Source organism: Hyaena hyaena, unplaced genomic scaffold, assembly GCF_003009895.1.
Source record: "Hyaena hyaena isolate Hyena2069 unplaced genomic scaffold, ASM300989v1 scaffold_1264, whole genome shotgun sequence".
Taxonomy (NCBI): Eukaryota; Metazoa; Chordata; class Mammalia; order Carnivora; family Hyaenidae; genus Hyaena; species Hyaena hyaena.
The window spans coordinates 130,476-147,551 of record NW_024081899.1 but is presented as its reverse complement, the minus strand read 5'-3'; the positions used below and the strand labels follow the sequence as shown (position 1 = coordinate 147,551).

The following is a 17,076-nucleotide window of genomic DNA, read 5'->3' as shown; positions in this document are numbered from 1 at the left end:
ATAAAATCACCAAATTAAAGTAATTTTTAAAAAAGCTATGTAACATAGTTATAAAATGTACCACTTTAGCATAGCATCTAGACTTGGGTTCTGATACAAATACAGACATAATATACACATACATATATATAAAGTCATATATTATCATTATATATATATATATAATGTTTTATCATATATAATCTATCTAAGACCTTGAAACAATATTTCAAAAAAGGTTGCCAATGGCACCTTTTGCCATATATATATGTTATGATATATAATCTATTCAAGACCTTGAAATAATATTTCAAAAAAGGTTGCCAATGCACAGGCCGAAGGATCAACTGGACCCAACTTAAACTGGGAAGACATGCTGGGTGTCCTCACTTGTGCTAGTGAAGGCAAAGCAGGTTTGAAAGTTTCATTGCCCAATACTTGTCAAAGGTATCAGCTACTTAACTTTTGCCAGGAGTGACAAAAAAACAATTGATTGGTTTGATTTTTTTTGACATTTTATTAAAAGATAATTTGAGAGCTATAGGTTTACCTAAGATCAGAACAGCTATTATGTTCTATAACTTTAGGGTTCTGCCTTGGAAAATTAGGTTCATAACCTAGCTTACTTTTGTCATCTTACTGCTGACAATCTTACTACTTTCAGCCAACAAAAGAGGGAGTCATTCCAAATACAAAATGTTATTATTTACAAGAAATTTTGATTCACTATGCAGGTATTATATTAGGTTTTCAATTGTATTATGCTATCAAAGATGCTAATTTTGACTCTCAGGGTTATGTTAAAAACAAGACATTTAGGAGAGATTGATGGAAACAATGGGAAGAAAAAGGAAGAGAATGGACTCCACACTTGTTATAATTAGAGGGTCAATATTCTTTCATCAGACCAAATTCTTTGTCATCAAGGTCAAGTTTTTCTTTCTCCCTGTTCTGCAGTTGTCTGTGTTGGCTTCATTCTACTACTGTTCTTGTAGGGAAAAAAAAAAAAAAGCCTAAGGGGCGCTTGGGTGATTCGTTCAGTTGAGTGTCTGATTGAGAGTTCGACTTTTGATTACAGCTCAGGTCATAATCTCATAGTTAATGGATTCGAGCCCTACACTTGGGATTCTCTCTCTCTCCTCTCTCTGCCCCTTCTCTCTCTCTCTAAAATAAATAAACTTAAAAAAAAAGAAAGCAACAACTCCAGTTGTCATAGGCAGAATTCTTTAAAATTTATTTATTAATCTTGAGAGAAAGAGGGAGAGAATGGGAAGGTGAGGGAGAAAGAAAGAATCCCAAGCTTCAGCCCAGAGCCAGGCTCAGGGCTCAAACTCATGAACCATGAGATCATGACTTGAGCTGAAACCAAGAGTTGGATGCTGAAATGACTGAGCCACCCAGGTGCCCTTGTCATTTTCTTTTATTACCTTCAGGAAAGAGATATAAATAGTATTCTCCTAAATATGCAGCAAAACAAAACAATAGCCACAAAAATTCTTCCCTAGCATAAGATTGGTCCAATTTAGCTCAGGGGACCAAATCTAAACCAATAACTTGTTTGGAAATATCTGGCATTCATTGGCTTGGACTTATTAGAATCCACCCCACCCCACTCCCCCGAATATGGAGGTGAGGGTGATAACTGGAGACCATTGATGCTTGGGGAATGAGGAAAGGGAGAAATGGTTGAGTGGTCTGCTTAATATGAAAAATTGGCTTGTTCGGTTAAGTATAGGAGCAAGTCTTTCCTTAGCAATTGGAGCAGAATGAATGAGAAGAGGCACTTCTGCTATTTGACTAGTAGCATTTTCCTTGGAATGTGGTCAACCTGAGTACAAATTATGGTTCTGCCCTTTTTGATTTTTGAGGCCTTGAGAAATAATTTAACTTTTCTATAACAGTTTTTCCTCATTTCCCAATAGGCATAATAACATTACCTACATCTCAGTGACTAAACAATGTACGTAAAACACTAACATAAACCATGTCTGACCCATAGTCATGAAACTATTTTCATTGTTATTGTTATTAATATTGTCCTGTGTTATATTTTCATTATTCTCGTGTTTGTTTTTAAGTAAATTCTTTGCAAAAAGAGAAATTCTGATTAGGTAAGAAAGGGGAGGTCGCAATACATAATGCAGAAATAGAGAAGGGATTGGAAGGGCAAACCACAATCAAGAATAGTTCCTGGGGCATCTGGGTAGCTCAGTCAGGTAAGCATCAGACTCTTGAATTCAGCTCAGATGATGATCCTAGGGTCATAAGATTGAGCCCTGTGTCAGGATCTACAATGGGCATGGAACCTGTATAAGATTCTCTCTCTCTCTCTCTCTCTCTCTCACGCACATGCACGCGCGCTCGCACGCGCACACACACACACACAGAATAGTTCGTAAATGCTTATTATTTTTAGTAGTATTTGGGATTAGCATGATGAGAACAGGAAGTCTCATGAATAGGTATGGTAAAGAGGTCAAAGACTAAGCAGGACAAAGATGCTCTATGAAAGAGTATTAGCACATATCGCTCCTTGTTACTGGGCACATGTAAAATGCACCTTCCAAAATGCCACATCAGGTGCACTACATGTTTAATATCACATTTAATGTACAAAACATTTATTATAATTTAACTTCATTTCCTAGTAACTTTAAGTTCATTTTTTAATTTGACCCTGTGATTGTTTCACTAGGAAAAATCATTGACAAATAGAGACTTTGGCATTAATAAGAATTTCTCTACTAGAAAAATAGTGTATTTGGAAAACTACTGAATGAAGAGCATCTCCTAAAACCTTAGGAAACTAGTGATTACTTCACAACCAGTGATGATTTCACACAGCAACACAAACAAAGTATGTGTTTAATTTATGTGATGTACCTTGTTCTTAACTCAGTGACTGGTCCTTAGTGAACAGGAAATTGTGCCACAGTAAAGGAATCAGAAGATACAGCCTGAATAGAAACCTTAAATTTTACAGCCACATTTCTCAGGCCAAAGTAATTGCAGAACATTCAAAATAACAGAATAAAAAGAATAATACTATTACATTGGGTGCCTGAGTGGCTCAGTCAGTTGAGTGTTCAACTCTTGATTTCAGCTCAGGTCATGATCTCACGGTCTGTGGGTTCAAGCCCTGCATCAGGTTCTGTGATAACAGCTTGGAGCCTGCTGGAGATTCTCTCTTTCCTTCACTCTCTGCCCTTCCCCAACTCATGCTTGCTCTCTCTGTCTCACTCTCTCTCTCTGTCTCTCTCAAAATAAATTTAAAGAAAGAATAATAACACTACAATGATAATCCCTGTGAAAATTAAGGACATATGCCTAGAAAGAGGTTTCAATTTACTTTTTAGTTATTTTATGAGATGGAGATCTGAAGTAACAGGACATCATTAATTTCAAAGATAATTACAGATATCTACCCTAGTCACAACCCCTGCTTTTCCTTACTTCTAGTATTTGGACACTGGTAATATTTACCAATTTATTATGATAGAGTTTAATTGAACTGTACAGAAAACTTTATATTCACAGATAATATATTTAAAAGCTATATAATTCATTGAATCCAAAATGCTTCCAAATGATTCAAACCTGAAAGATGCCATACAGATTCCAACCTCCTAATGCTTTCACTGAGTTGTATTTTACTATGCTCCTATTTCCAAGCCATTTTTATATAATGTCCACACGTCTGTGGAATGCAGGGGATGTTTCTAAGAAAAGCCACAAGAGAGGAATCTTTGTATTTCTCTCATTTTAATGGGCAGAAATATTGCAGTGCAGCAATAGAATGTTAAATTTCTTCTATGAGCCAGGACCCAAAGAGTGTATCACAGCTTGTCTAGGCCTCTAGAGGCAACTGCTTGTGCCAATTTCCTATTATAATAGCAGCAAAGCCTCTGGAAGGTCTCCTGATCAAAATATTGATTTATTCTTGTCACGAGCCTTCAGTCTTCCTCTAGCTTCTAATTAAATCATACTTTTATGTTCCCTGCTGTGTACCCCTCTTGTTCTACATAAGATAAAGCCAGTGTTGCACTTACTCTCTGTGACTACATGGCTATGCTTCTACTATCGGAAGGACGGGCTATGGAGCACTTAGCCATTGTAGATTTTCAACACAACTAGTTGTGAAATATTTAAGTTAAACTTACTTACAATGTGGTTGCCAACAACAAACCTTTGTTCATAATGTGACTTTAACTTTGCTTATTGTAGTTTTAACTCTATGTGGACTTAATATGGTTCTTCAAAGTAGAATGTGTGTTAACTTTATCACTTATCACTTTATCACTTTCTCACTTATTTCCTGGAGCCACAGATGTACCTGAAACATTATACTTCAAGAAGATATAATTTCATTTAAATACAATGAATAAATAACTGTGTGGCAAAAAAAAAGTGACGTGGTTGAACATGGATTCTAGAGTGAATTTATATCTTGGTTTTGCCATTTAATGTCTATGTAACAGCCTATTTATGAAACATTTCTAGTTTTCCTTATGTATAAATGGAAATATACATATATATACATATATACATACACACATATAAATGTATCTTGTAGAGTTGCTGTAAAAATAATTTATACAATGTGCTTAGCATTCAGTAAATAATCATATCAATTAATTATTACTATTATTATTATAATTATTCTACTTAAAAGATTTTCAACAATTTTTGTGGACTTTTTCAGCAAATAGTTTCAGATTTGGTCTCTTTCACTAACTTATTTAACATCCATTTCTCCTTATCACACTTTACCCATGATCTAACTTGATAATCACTTCAACTAAAGTAATATAATTCATTAAAAATTTTAGACATCATAGTATACATTATATTTCCAAAGATAGAAGTTATGAATTGAAGGTCTGAAATATTTTAATGTGAATATCTTAATATAAAGCTCATTGGATTTATATGTTTCTAGCTGTATATGCTTAACCCACACACATTGTTTACACATGCAACATCATTCCTGATTTATTATCAGGACTTGTCATGTTACAAATGCTAAATGCATTCAGAATGCTGTCCCTAAGTTTAATTTTAAATCCATTCCCTACATTACTCCTTCCCTGGATTGTTGCAGCATTTGTGAAATGAAAAATTATAGAAAACTAAAAGTATGTTGAGACTATATAGTTAGAAGTGAGAATTTGTACTTTTTACAGCCCTTTAGTTCTCCAAACTCCCCATAGACAAGTGGGGCTACAACTTTGTAATGTAACTATTTAGTATATCAGCTGTTGACCATGATCTTAGGACTAGTTGAAGTCAAAAGAGATGGAATCAAAAAACGATACATTTTTGTCTTAAACTTTCACTTATTCCTCTATTCATGCATTCGTCTGTTAATGAATATTGCATTTGGGACATTAGCCTGGGACTTCTCACTCCAAGAGCAAGACTAACATTTCATTAAGATATTACAGTTACAAAGTACAGAACCTAACAATTGTGTTGCTTAATATTCTAAGATTTGGTTTCCTCCTATAAATACAGTTCATTTTACTTCTTAAAAGTTAACTTGATAATTTGCATAAGTAATATATGAAAAAAATGGCCTAATTAAATATAAAGTTCTACATACATGAAAAGTGTCATTTTTTCCTAGGATATTATTTATACCATGAAATTTTTATTGATAAATGTAAAATACACTCTGGTATAAAATCTCAGGCACCAAGAAAGGAAATGCCAGAGAAACAGTAGAAAACAATTTGAAACAGAATTAATTTTATTCTTTTTAAGTTCTTAAAATGATATCCTCTCCTTTTTAGATGCGCATATAGCTGACATTCTGTTAGGCTTTTTCATGCAACTTGTTTGAAGTCAGATTATGTATTCCTTATTTGAAACTCCTATGCTTGTGTTAAGATGAAACATAGTTGCCTTTGAAGGTAATATATATATATATTATTATATATAATTATATTTAATTATATATAAAAGGAACACAGTGCTAGATATTTTATTGTTAAAGTTCTTTTCTCCTCATAGGGAAGTCTACTGTAACTGTCACACAAACTCATAATGTGAAGCTATCAATTTTGTGAGAAACATGGACAAAGACAGAAATGTCACTAAAATGGTCCTTTTCAAATTCAGTGATTCTGTGTTATTTAAGGGGACAACAGGACTGTGTGATATCAACCCATGGCTCATTCACAAGAATTTCAGTCTAGTCTGTCACTGATTAATGATCAGGTTAAAAATCTCTCTTCCACCTTCATTTATCTTCACACCTTCATTATAATAATAAAAAATGCAAGACAACATAAGAAAGTCATTACGAAGTATACACCAAAGGGATCCAACTAAGTGTATGCACAAGTCTACTAACAAATAATATAATTTTAACAAAAACTGTTCATGGTGTGTGGGTGGCTCAGTTCGTAGAGTGCCCAAATCTTGATTGTGGCTCAGGTCATAATCTCACGGTTCATGGATTCCAGCCCCATGAACAGCGTGGAGTGTGACAGCATGGAGCCTGCTTGGAATTTTCTCTTTTTTCTTTTTCTCTCTGCCTCTCCCTTGCTTGCACTCTCTCTCAAAACAAGTAAATAAGCATGAAAAAATAATAAAACTACTTGTGCTACTTGGAAAATATAACAGCTGTCATCTCTATCAAGCCCATAACTAACAAATAATTAGCATTTTCTATGTTACACTAAAAGCCAAAACTATAAAAATAATAGTAAGTGAAGAGTCACAAAGACTAGTGATGAAATACTATATAATTTTTATCATTCTAATTGGAACTGTTTTATATATTTTTGTAATATATTATATTACAAATTATATTCATGCACTTATTTGCTTGCTTTTATTTATTATCATTAAATGATGTTTCACTTTGGAAGTCTGTCTCTATTGAAAGAATGCTCTTGAAATCCTAGCACAAAACAGGATTTGAAATGTGACTATCATGCTTTCTCTGTTGAATGGGCAAGGCAGGCATTCTTTAACAACCACGTTATACTGGCTTTTGTCTCAGAACTCTTACTCACATGACAGAATAGAAGAATTAAGCTTCTCTCTATATTACACCTTACCATGAATTCTCCCAATTAAGCAACATAAAAAAAAAAGGTTGTTATTTTTAAAAATTTCTTCTCTTCAAGCTGATAATGCCCATATCTTTCAGTGTGTGTTTGTGTGTATGAATGTGAGTGTGTGTTTGTGTGTGTGAGTGTGTGTGTGTGTGTGTGTCTGATCCATGGTCGTGAACTGCCAAATTGTGGGTTGTTAAGAGTTCCTGAGTTGAATAAAGAAATACACTCCAGTCATAGAAGTTGAGAAAAATACTGGAATTATTGGAAATAAATTAAACATTTAAAATGATTCAGAATACATGCTCGGGCATCATTCTTCTTGAATTCTGGGACCATGTTCTGAGTTAGTGACTTTATAAAAGTTTTCTATGCTTCACTTTGCTCCATTATAAAATTGGCAAATCACTGTTTTAGAGGACTGATATTAGGATTATATAAATTAATATTTATAAAGCACATAGAACATTGATACATGGTAAGCTGTTGATTGTTAGTTTGTATCATGGTATGAAAAATTATGAACTGAAAACTGTGTTAGTCCCATGATTTCATTCTCCTGAGACAATATTCTAAAAGGAACAGTGACCTGCACCCAAATTCATGATAGAGGATACTTTATTTCAACCAGTTGATCTTAATAAATTGGGGGTCATAATTCCCTCTGAGAATCTAATGTTAATATCAGGCCATCCCCTGTGGAAAAAATGTATAAGTACTTGACAAAATGCTATTAGGAAGAAAATCTTCCTGACTAGCTTTATCAACTAATTTTTACACGGGATATAAAGTTAAAAATTAATCACGTAAACCATGAAAGTTAAAAACTTCTACCCTAAAAAATACTGTGGAAAAAAATACTCTGTTGTGACAGGCTTTTATAAGTCAAGTCATATACTGGGATATATTTGCATATATATATGACAAAGGTCTTCAGCCTGGAACATATAAAAAACCCCTTACACTCCTACATACCCTTAATAAAAACAATACCCAGTGCTGCCCAAGATCTAGTGTTAGTAAAGCTTTCATGCATTTTCATGAGAGTATAAAATGGTACACTCACATTGGAAAGAGTGCGGCAGTTTCTTAAAACTACACTTTCTGTGTGCCCTGGGAATTCCATTTCTAGGTACAACAGAAGAGAAATAAGAACTTATGCATTTTTTTTTGCGTAAATATTCAATGTACCTTTATTTATAGTACAACCAAACTGGAAAAAAAAATCTAAAAAGTCCAGATACCACAAACTATTTATCTCTGGCCTTCCAGAAATGAATCAACTACTTAGCAATGAAAGAAGCAGTACTAATACATTACAGAGCCTAGATGTATCTGAAAAACATGCTTAAAGAAAGAAGCCAGGCATTCAAGAGTATGTGCTGTATAATTTCCTTTGTGTTAATCTCTATTGACAGAAATTAGATCAGTGGTTACTTGGGACAGTGTGTGTGTAGAGAGAGATGTGATTGCAAAGAGGAAAAAAAATTTGGTGTGATGGAATTGTCTGACTTCTGGATAAAGTTACAGAGATTACATATTTACATGCATAAAGTACAGGTATGTACACATTTGCCAATGTTCTTCAACATGTAAGCTTAAAATTTATGGATCTAACTGCATATAAATTATACTTCAACAAAATTGAAGAATAAAAATAAAAACAAAAAGAAAACGTGGCAGATATTTAAAAGTAACTAGAAATTTAAAACTTATTTTTATTGAACTTCGGAACACAATTTTAAAAATTAAAATTTGTGTAGATATAAGTAGTATTTTAAAAATAACATCTATATTAGTAGTATATCAAACAAATACACATTGAAAAGAACAATTATAAAAAATTAGATCAACTCCCTATTTGGACAATATTTTATTTTTTGCTTTATTTTTTAAATTAAACAATATAAAGCTTTTCCAGGTTTTGAGGATTTATATAAATGAAATCATACCATACACTTTCTTTTGTGTCTTCCTGAGTAGTATTTCACTATATTAATATACTCTAACTTCTTTATCCCTTCCACTCTTCCACTTGATGTTTGGGTTTTTCTTTTTTTCTATATTGAGGCTATTATAGATAATTCTTCAGGCTCATTGTTTATACTAATTAGAAGATGGGTTTTATGGGAAAATCCTGAGTGGAATAGCTGGGTCAAAAGTTATATATTCCACTTTATTCAGATAATGTAAAAATCTGTGTGTGTGTGTGTGTGTGTGTTTGCACATTCCAAAAGATAAATAAATTCTATCAATTCCTTTGCTTATTACTTCAGAAAATATACCTTATGATATGCTGAGATATATGACTTGAGCACTCACATCATTTAAATAATACCACTTTTTGAAGTTTTGCATCAGCCTTTTCTGGCTTAAGATTCATTTATTTTTCCTCGCATACTCCCTTTTTAGTGGTTTGTGGCCTTAGAAAATTACTGATCCTACTGACCTTTTCAATGTTTTTGTTGTTGTTATTGAATGATATCTTTCCTGAACCTGTTAATGTGCATTAAGGAGGAGAGTATAAATAAGATTTCTTTCTAAAACAGTTCACAGGTTTACCCAAAAGATTTATAGAAGTGGAAAGAATAGGTACTGTTTTTGCTTCATTTTGTATTATCTGTTAAAAATGCCGTATTCAAAAATAAAACCTTGCTTGTTTAAATCATGATGTGTTTAGACATGGATTATCATCTTTTATAATTCTCATGCACTGTGCCATGCTTTATTATTAGAATTGAGAGGCACAATCATTGTGTCAAAGTTTCAGCTCCAACGATCATTTTGATTTTTCATTCAATATATTTCAAAGCTTAAAAGAACAGAGGAACTTATTTTGGAACAGGAAGAACCATAATAATGTTTTTATACTGGCTGCAGTTGAATCAAATTCATCTGAAGCCATATTACTGTGAAAGACAAACAACTTATTTTATGAAGATTATTCTTTTTTTTTTTTTAATGTTTTATTTATTTCTAGGAGAGAGAGAAACAGCGTGAGCAGGGGGGGGGGTCAGAGAGAGAGGGAGACACAGAATCTGAAACAGGCTCTAGGCTCTGAGCTGGCAGTCAGCACAGAGCCCGACGCGGGGCTCGAACCCACGAACCGCGAGATCATGACCTAAGCGAAAGTCGGACGCTTTACCGACTAAGCCACCCAGACGCCCCTTATGAAGACTATTCTTAACCATGGTGTATAAGTCAAGGCTTACTCCAGAAAAATGAAAATTACAACAGGTATTTTTAACAGATAAAATTTATTACTAAAAATGTCTAAACATATAGTAGCTGCAAAAGTATAGCAATGAAGTATCACAGGAAATAAAAGCAATAAGGATTTTGGAGCAGGGTTCCCTGGGCTGCGACCATGATCTCTGAGGAACACATCCTCACTGGCTGACCTAGTACCTTGTTAGATTGGAGGAGAAACCAGCTAGATCTATATAGCATGGATTTTTGAGGAGGCGGCACTGTTTGGCTAATGCTGGTAATTTAAGGGGCACAATGAGGCTGTTCTGCTGGTCTGAAAACAAAAACAAAAACAAATCCTGGAAACTGAAATCTATTGCTATTACTGGAATGAACAGCTACTGCCTTGGTGCACAGCAGCCTTACCGCTTCTGTGAAGGATTCGAAACTAGGAACCAAACAGAAAGGAAGTAGACTGTTTTCCCTCCTCAAGCTTACTAATCCTTCCCAGAGCCTCTGCTGCTGGCAGTGTGTAACGGGAATCCAGCCAGGAGAGGAGAAACTGTTTTGCCAAGTTCCTGTTCTTGCATCACAAAACGCTTTATAAAAAAGTTTTGAGGCTTAGAGATAACACCTTAAAAACTGGCATACATGGAGTTTTATAAAATCCTTCATACCTTCACTAATAAAAAGCGTGTAACAACCATCGCTTGATGAATTCACTTAAATTTTCCAAAGCATAAAAAGATTGTTGGAAACTAATTTGACAATAAACTATTTGTAAAAAAATAATAATAATAATAATAATAAATAAACATTAAAAAGAAAAAAATTAATAAATAAGTAAAAGCAAAAACAAAAAAGATTGTGTGTGTGTGTTTGTTATTGGTTCTAAGAATATTGCTTCTTCTGAATGATTAAAAGACACTCTTCCACTAAAAAGAAGCAATGAATTAGATATGGAATTCAATATTTTTGATGATCTGAAAGAAAAAATATTTTTTACACACATACACGCAGTCCCTGAATTTCAGCTATACATTTAGTCAGAAACATACGTAGTTAAATCATGAAAAATAAAAATGGAAAAAACATAATACACAATCATTTAGTTTTTGAAATAAAATTTAATTAAATTAGTGATATTTAGGTTGTTTCTATATTCATCATATTTTTATTTATATTGAAATCATTTTATTACTTGGATGACTAAGTAGAATTCAAATAGTGACTTGTCTTGTATTGTTTATGCATTATCAAGAAAATATGTTTAAACTGATACATTTTATCTACCAGAAATTTTCTTTTCAAATGTTTACTTATTACTTCAGAGAGAAAGAGAGAATGCAAGCAGTGGAGGGGCAGAGAGAGAGGGGGACAGAAGACCCATAGCTGCTTCCATGCTGACAAGCAGCCAGTCTGATGTGGGAGCTCATGAACAGTGAAATCATGACCTGAACCGAAGTTGGAGGCTAAATCGACTGAGCCACTCAGGTGTCCCATCTGCCTAAAGATTTTTACGGTGAAATATACACCTTACAACATAAAAGATTTATTCTATGTGGCAACTTTGTTTTCAAAGGATATGGGGATTAAAACACAATTCAGTATAATTTTGTCTGTACAGAAGACACGGAACTAGTAATACGTACATTGTGATACTCATAGTTATTGTATCGTTTTATATTCTAAGCTTGGTTATGGATACATGGATTTTTATATTATTACTATTATTATCTCAAATATTCATTCATGTTTATATGTATATATAATACAGCCATAATAAAAATTTTAAACTATTTTGTGGATTGATTTATTTGAAAATTAAATTTAGGTCTTCAGAAGGCAAAAATAGTTATGTCCATTGTTTGGAATGAAGATAGGAAAAGCAGTGGCACAATTTAAGCAAGTTTAATACTAAACACCCCAAAGTAAACAAAATAATTGCTAATACAGAATTTAATTTAAAATTAAGTGTTTATGGGGCGCCTGGGTGGCTTAGTCGGTTAAGCGTCCGACTTTCGCTTAGGTCATGATCTCGCGGTTCGTGGGTTCGAGCCCGGCGTCGGGCTCTGTGCTGACTGCCAGCTCAGAGCCTGGAGCCTGTTTCAGTCTGTGACTCCCTCTCTCTCTGACCCTCCCGTGTTCACTCTGTCTCTCTCTCTCTCTCCTAGAAATAAATAAAACATTTAAAATAAATAAATAAATAAAATTAAATTAAGTGTTTAGGGGCGCCTGGGTGGCTCAGTCTGTTAAGCGTCCGACTTTTGCTTAGGTCATGATCTCTCTGTTCGTGGGTTCGAGCCCTTCTTTGGGCTCTGTGCTGACAGCTAGCTCAGAGCCTGGAGCCTGTTTCAGATTCTGTGTCTCCGTCTCTCTCTGACCTTTCCCTGCTCGCTCTCTCTCTCTCTCTCTCTCTCAGAAATAAATAAAACATTAAAAGATTATAAAATTAAGTGTTTAGAATTAACCATTGGTTTCAAGCATGTGGGATGGCATGGTAAATTTCAAGGAATGGAATCAACAAAGTAAATTTACAAATTTCTCCCGGGAATATTAAAAAAAGGGGGAATGAATGATACTTGGTGAAACATTGCTAGATTTTCCTTCGTCACCTTAAGGAAAACATCTTAATTTAAAATATCAAAGTCCAACGCTACAATTCCTTTTTATCTTAAAGAAACCACTTTGCTGATTTGACTCCGGCCACATCTGTGCTGCCTGTTTTCCCTGAGGCTTTTCCTCCTCTGCTGGGTGACACAACTGAGAGTGAGCAGCTAGCTGAGCAGATGTTGTTCGTCAATGAGGACATGATTATTTTCTTCTAAGGGTAAATGTTCCCATGTGTGTACCTTCTATTCCTCATCAGCTTCTCTGTTACATAAACAACAGATTGAGTTGTTTTCTTAGAATATAGATTTTTAAGCTATTTCCATATATGCATGCATTTCTCTAAAAACTTTCAGTAGTTAAGACACGCTTTACTTCATTCTTCTTTAATGTTCTCATTCTATCTTTTAAAACCAACCCCCAAAATTATTTAGCTTTTCAATGTTGTTTTAGCATAAATTCTGTTTATATACATCATCCAGTTTCAGGATTCTCATTTTTATTATTTTAAGACTTGCTGTTTGATTTTGAGTACTCCTGGTCTATAGTTACCAATTTCTTTAGTTATAGACTTGACTTTATTGAAAATTTGATTATCCTTATGAAGGGATATGATGTTCATATTATCCCATATGAAGGGATATGATGTTACGAGAATGAGTATTGATAGAATTACATTGTAAAATAGCTTCTTTCTCAGTGATGAGATTTCATAGTTGGAGAATTCAGACTGACTCCGATCTTCAAATAAGTGTAACAGGAATAGAATTTGTTTCTATTTACCCAGAAAGTGGAAGTTAGTATTTGTTAGAAACTGATTTCTTGTCAGCTTTTTGTTTTTACTTTGTTATTTGCTTTGTTTGTTTTTGCTGTTTACATCTTGGCAATCGAAATCATAGGAGTATGTTTAAATAGCCAAAGTTCAGGAACATGAATTGACTTGTATCTTATCACATTCCTCTCAATTGTCATTTTGCATGACACAGTTTCACAAACCACAAACTGCATTTTATTGTTTCTTAAATTTGTGTGTGTGTGTCATTTATGCTTTGTTTTGTGATGACTGTCCAAAATCAATGCAAACGCTAGACTAACATGGCCTTGAAAAACTTGTGTTAACTAAATATAACCTAAGCAAGTGAGTAGTCTGTATGTATACATATGCCCAAGAGGCCAATTTATTGTCTAAGAATGGATTCAATTATTAGACCATTTACCTGGTAAGAAAATACTGGAACATATACTATTTAAAGTACTTTTCAATTGCTGTGGATTGACTCTTTTCATCCAAAGTGGTGCTTTCAACTATGTAAGTGGTAAGGAGACAAAATTATGCTCTCTGTCTAGGTGTCATCTCAACATAATTTCCAAGTACTTAACATGTGCAAGGATTGTACTAAGTGTTGGAGATACAATAATGCGTTAAGCAGTTAGAGTCTGCTCTCAAGTATATTACATTTTCCAGCTATTGAAATTCTCAGGTTGCTCCCCAGTATCAATTAGTTGCTGATAGCCACGTTTATTCTGTCAAAAATATGAAACAGGAAAATCTGTAGAAAAATGTACATTTATATCCTCACTAAAGGATTTTACTTTCTATGATCTACTGAAAAGAAGTTTCACATATCAAATTACTTAGCACAAGCTCTACGGCAGACACCAGTTTAAATTCTGTAATATTTGTATAATCATGAGCAAGTTAGTAAAAAATTTTAAGGTGTTTTGGCAATTGTAAAACAAAAAAATGAAAAAAAATAAAGATTATAAGAATAAGCTGAACTTATTTATAAATAAATTAATCACGACTTAATAAAATCCACAAATTAAATGACAAAATTCACAAATTATGTAAGCAAACCAAACACAGACAACATAAGTGATGAGTTAATATTAAATATCACAGTTGAAAATAATAGAATAGATAAGAATATGTACAACGAATATAAGCAAACAAGAAGCAGAAAGAGAAATGTTAACATTTATGGAAAAATTATTTCAAGAAAAAAATTAAAAAATGTATCAAAAAACTGCACCATAACAAGAAGATAAAAATATCTAATATATATATAATGCTGCATTATATTAATTTTCAGTTAGAAATATGGGGATTTTGACAAAATCAAAAACTCAATCTTTTTTATTAAAAGATAAATTCACATTATATTAATCTATTCATTAGTGTGTGGATACTTGGGCTGTTTCTATAATTTGGCTATAACTTTAGAAGATGGTAACATTATTTAGTAGCAGAAAAGCTCCCAATTAATAGCACTAAATCCTTCTTTTCCAATAGCAGATAACCATAAACATGACTTTAAGAAATAGCTTGCATTATGTTAAATATTGCTTGTCTTATAAAATAGCTCCTAATACTAATATGCTAGCAGAACAAACAAATAAATAATATATTGTTACTGAAACAATAATAATATCCCTTATGGTATCAGTTTTTACAATTTAAAAAACATCTCTAAACATATTATCAAATTTTATTTTTGTGAAAATTCCATAAAGTAAGTGAAATAGGTATTACTAACCTAATTCAACTTATAAGAATTCAGTAGTAAGGAAAAATCTGAATTTTAAACCCATAGACTCTGCTTTTAAGCTAAGATTTTGCCAGTCTTTACAACTTATAAGTTGTGTTTACAATGCATTCAGATTAATTTTACAAAATGTGTGGAATCGCTCTCAGTATTTTAGTTCATTTAGATTACATTTAATAATAGTGTGAAAAATGAAACATAGTCTCCTACAGTTTCACTATTTATGTTATATTCCCCAACTAAAAACTAAGCAATAGAACTCTAAACAAATGGTATATTTTATGAATTTGTGGGTGGGACTGGCATGAATAGGAACTGCAGCTATTTATCATAAAATAATATTGTAGGCATATTGAAATTTTTAATATACTTTTAAAAGTTTATTTATTTTTGAGAGAGAGTGCAAAAGTGGAGGAGGGGAAGAGAGAGAGACAGAGAAAGAGACAGAGACAGAGAGAGAAAGCAGGAGAGAGAAAGAACCCCAAGCAGGCTCCAGGCTGCTAGAACAGAGCCCAGCATGGGGTTCAAACCCACGAACTCTGAGATCATGACCTGAGCTGAAACCTAGAGCCAGACACTTAACCAGCTGAGGCACTCAGATGCCTCTTCAATATAAATCTTATTGAACCATTTTACTATATTTCAGAGTTAGAAAGAAGTCAACAAATTACAACTGAAGAGTAATTTCTGACTATGACATATTACCTTGTAAATAAAGTTTTACCAAAACACAACCATCTGTTTACATATTGATTATGGATACTTCTCACTCCAATGATGAAAAACCACGTAGCTTGCAAAGCCAAACATACTTACTGTCTGTACCTTTACTGGAAAAAATTGTTAATAGTTTTTGTGGGAAAAAGTTATGGGTGTTTTTATTTTATATATTTATTGATATGTAATATAAGATGGGAGGCAATACTTTTGAATTAAAAATTGTGATTTTCAGTACATTTTATGTTTCCTGTAAATGCTATCTTATATTTACCCGAAATCTTTCAGAATATGAATTTTCACCTTTGTTAACTACTCTGTTAACAATGTATCTAATTATAAAAATTGTATAAATCTTAGCATATATTGACATTTTTGCACCATATAGCTGATGATGATTATTTGCTTAAGGAGGAAGTTCAAGTGAAATATATGAAATATATGACACTCTAATATGCATAGTTTTAGTCACCTAGTCAGGGTAAAGTGGTTGTTTTCTTTACATTATATAGGAAGCTCGAATCAGATAAGAAATCTTTGTGAGCCATGAGGAAACAATTAAAATCTTGTTATTATTTGTATCCCTTATAAAAACTGCATCAATAGTGCTCACTTAGGCAGCACATATACTAAAGTTGAAACAATACAGAAGAGATTAGCATGACCCCTACACAGGGATGATTTGCAAAACTGTGAAGTGTTCCATATTTTTTAAAAATTTCCTTGATAATAGAAACTTTCTAGGTATAAACAGACCAAACAAGGACAGTCTTTGCATGACCAAGTCAGAAGCACACTTTTCCTACATTTCACTATTTGAAATTGCTCCAGGGTTTAAATTGTGCCTGTACCTAGAGCAATTGTGTAGCAAGTTTGCATATTTTGACAATATTATAAAACATAACCTAGAATTAATCTCTAACACATATATTCCTTACAAGAAAAAGATAAATCTAAAATTCACATCAATA

At 33.1% G+C, this 17,076-nt stretch overlaps 1 non-coding gene across 1 annotated transcript; it reads left to right on the top strand.

Annotated features, from left to right (window-relative positions):
* Positions 1-16,710: 16,710 nt before the first annotated feature.
* LOC120224844 lies at positions 16,711-16,817 on the top strand. Its single transcript, XR_005526679.1, has one exon. It is a non-coding gene; the product is annotated as a U6 spliceosomal RNA (small nuclear RNA).
* The last annotated feature ends 259 nt before the right edge of the window (positions 16,818-17,076 follow it).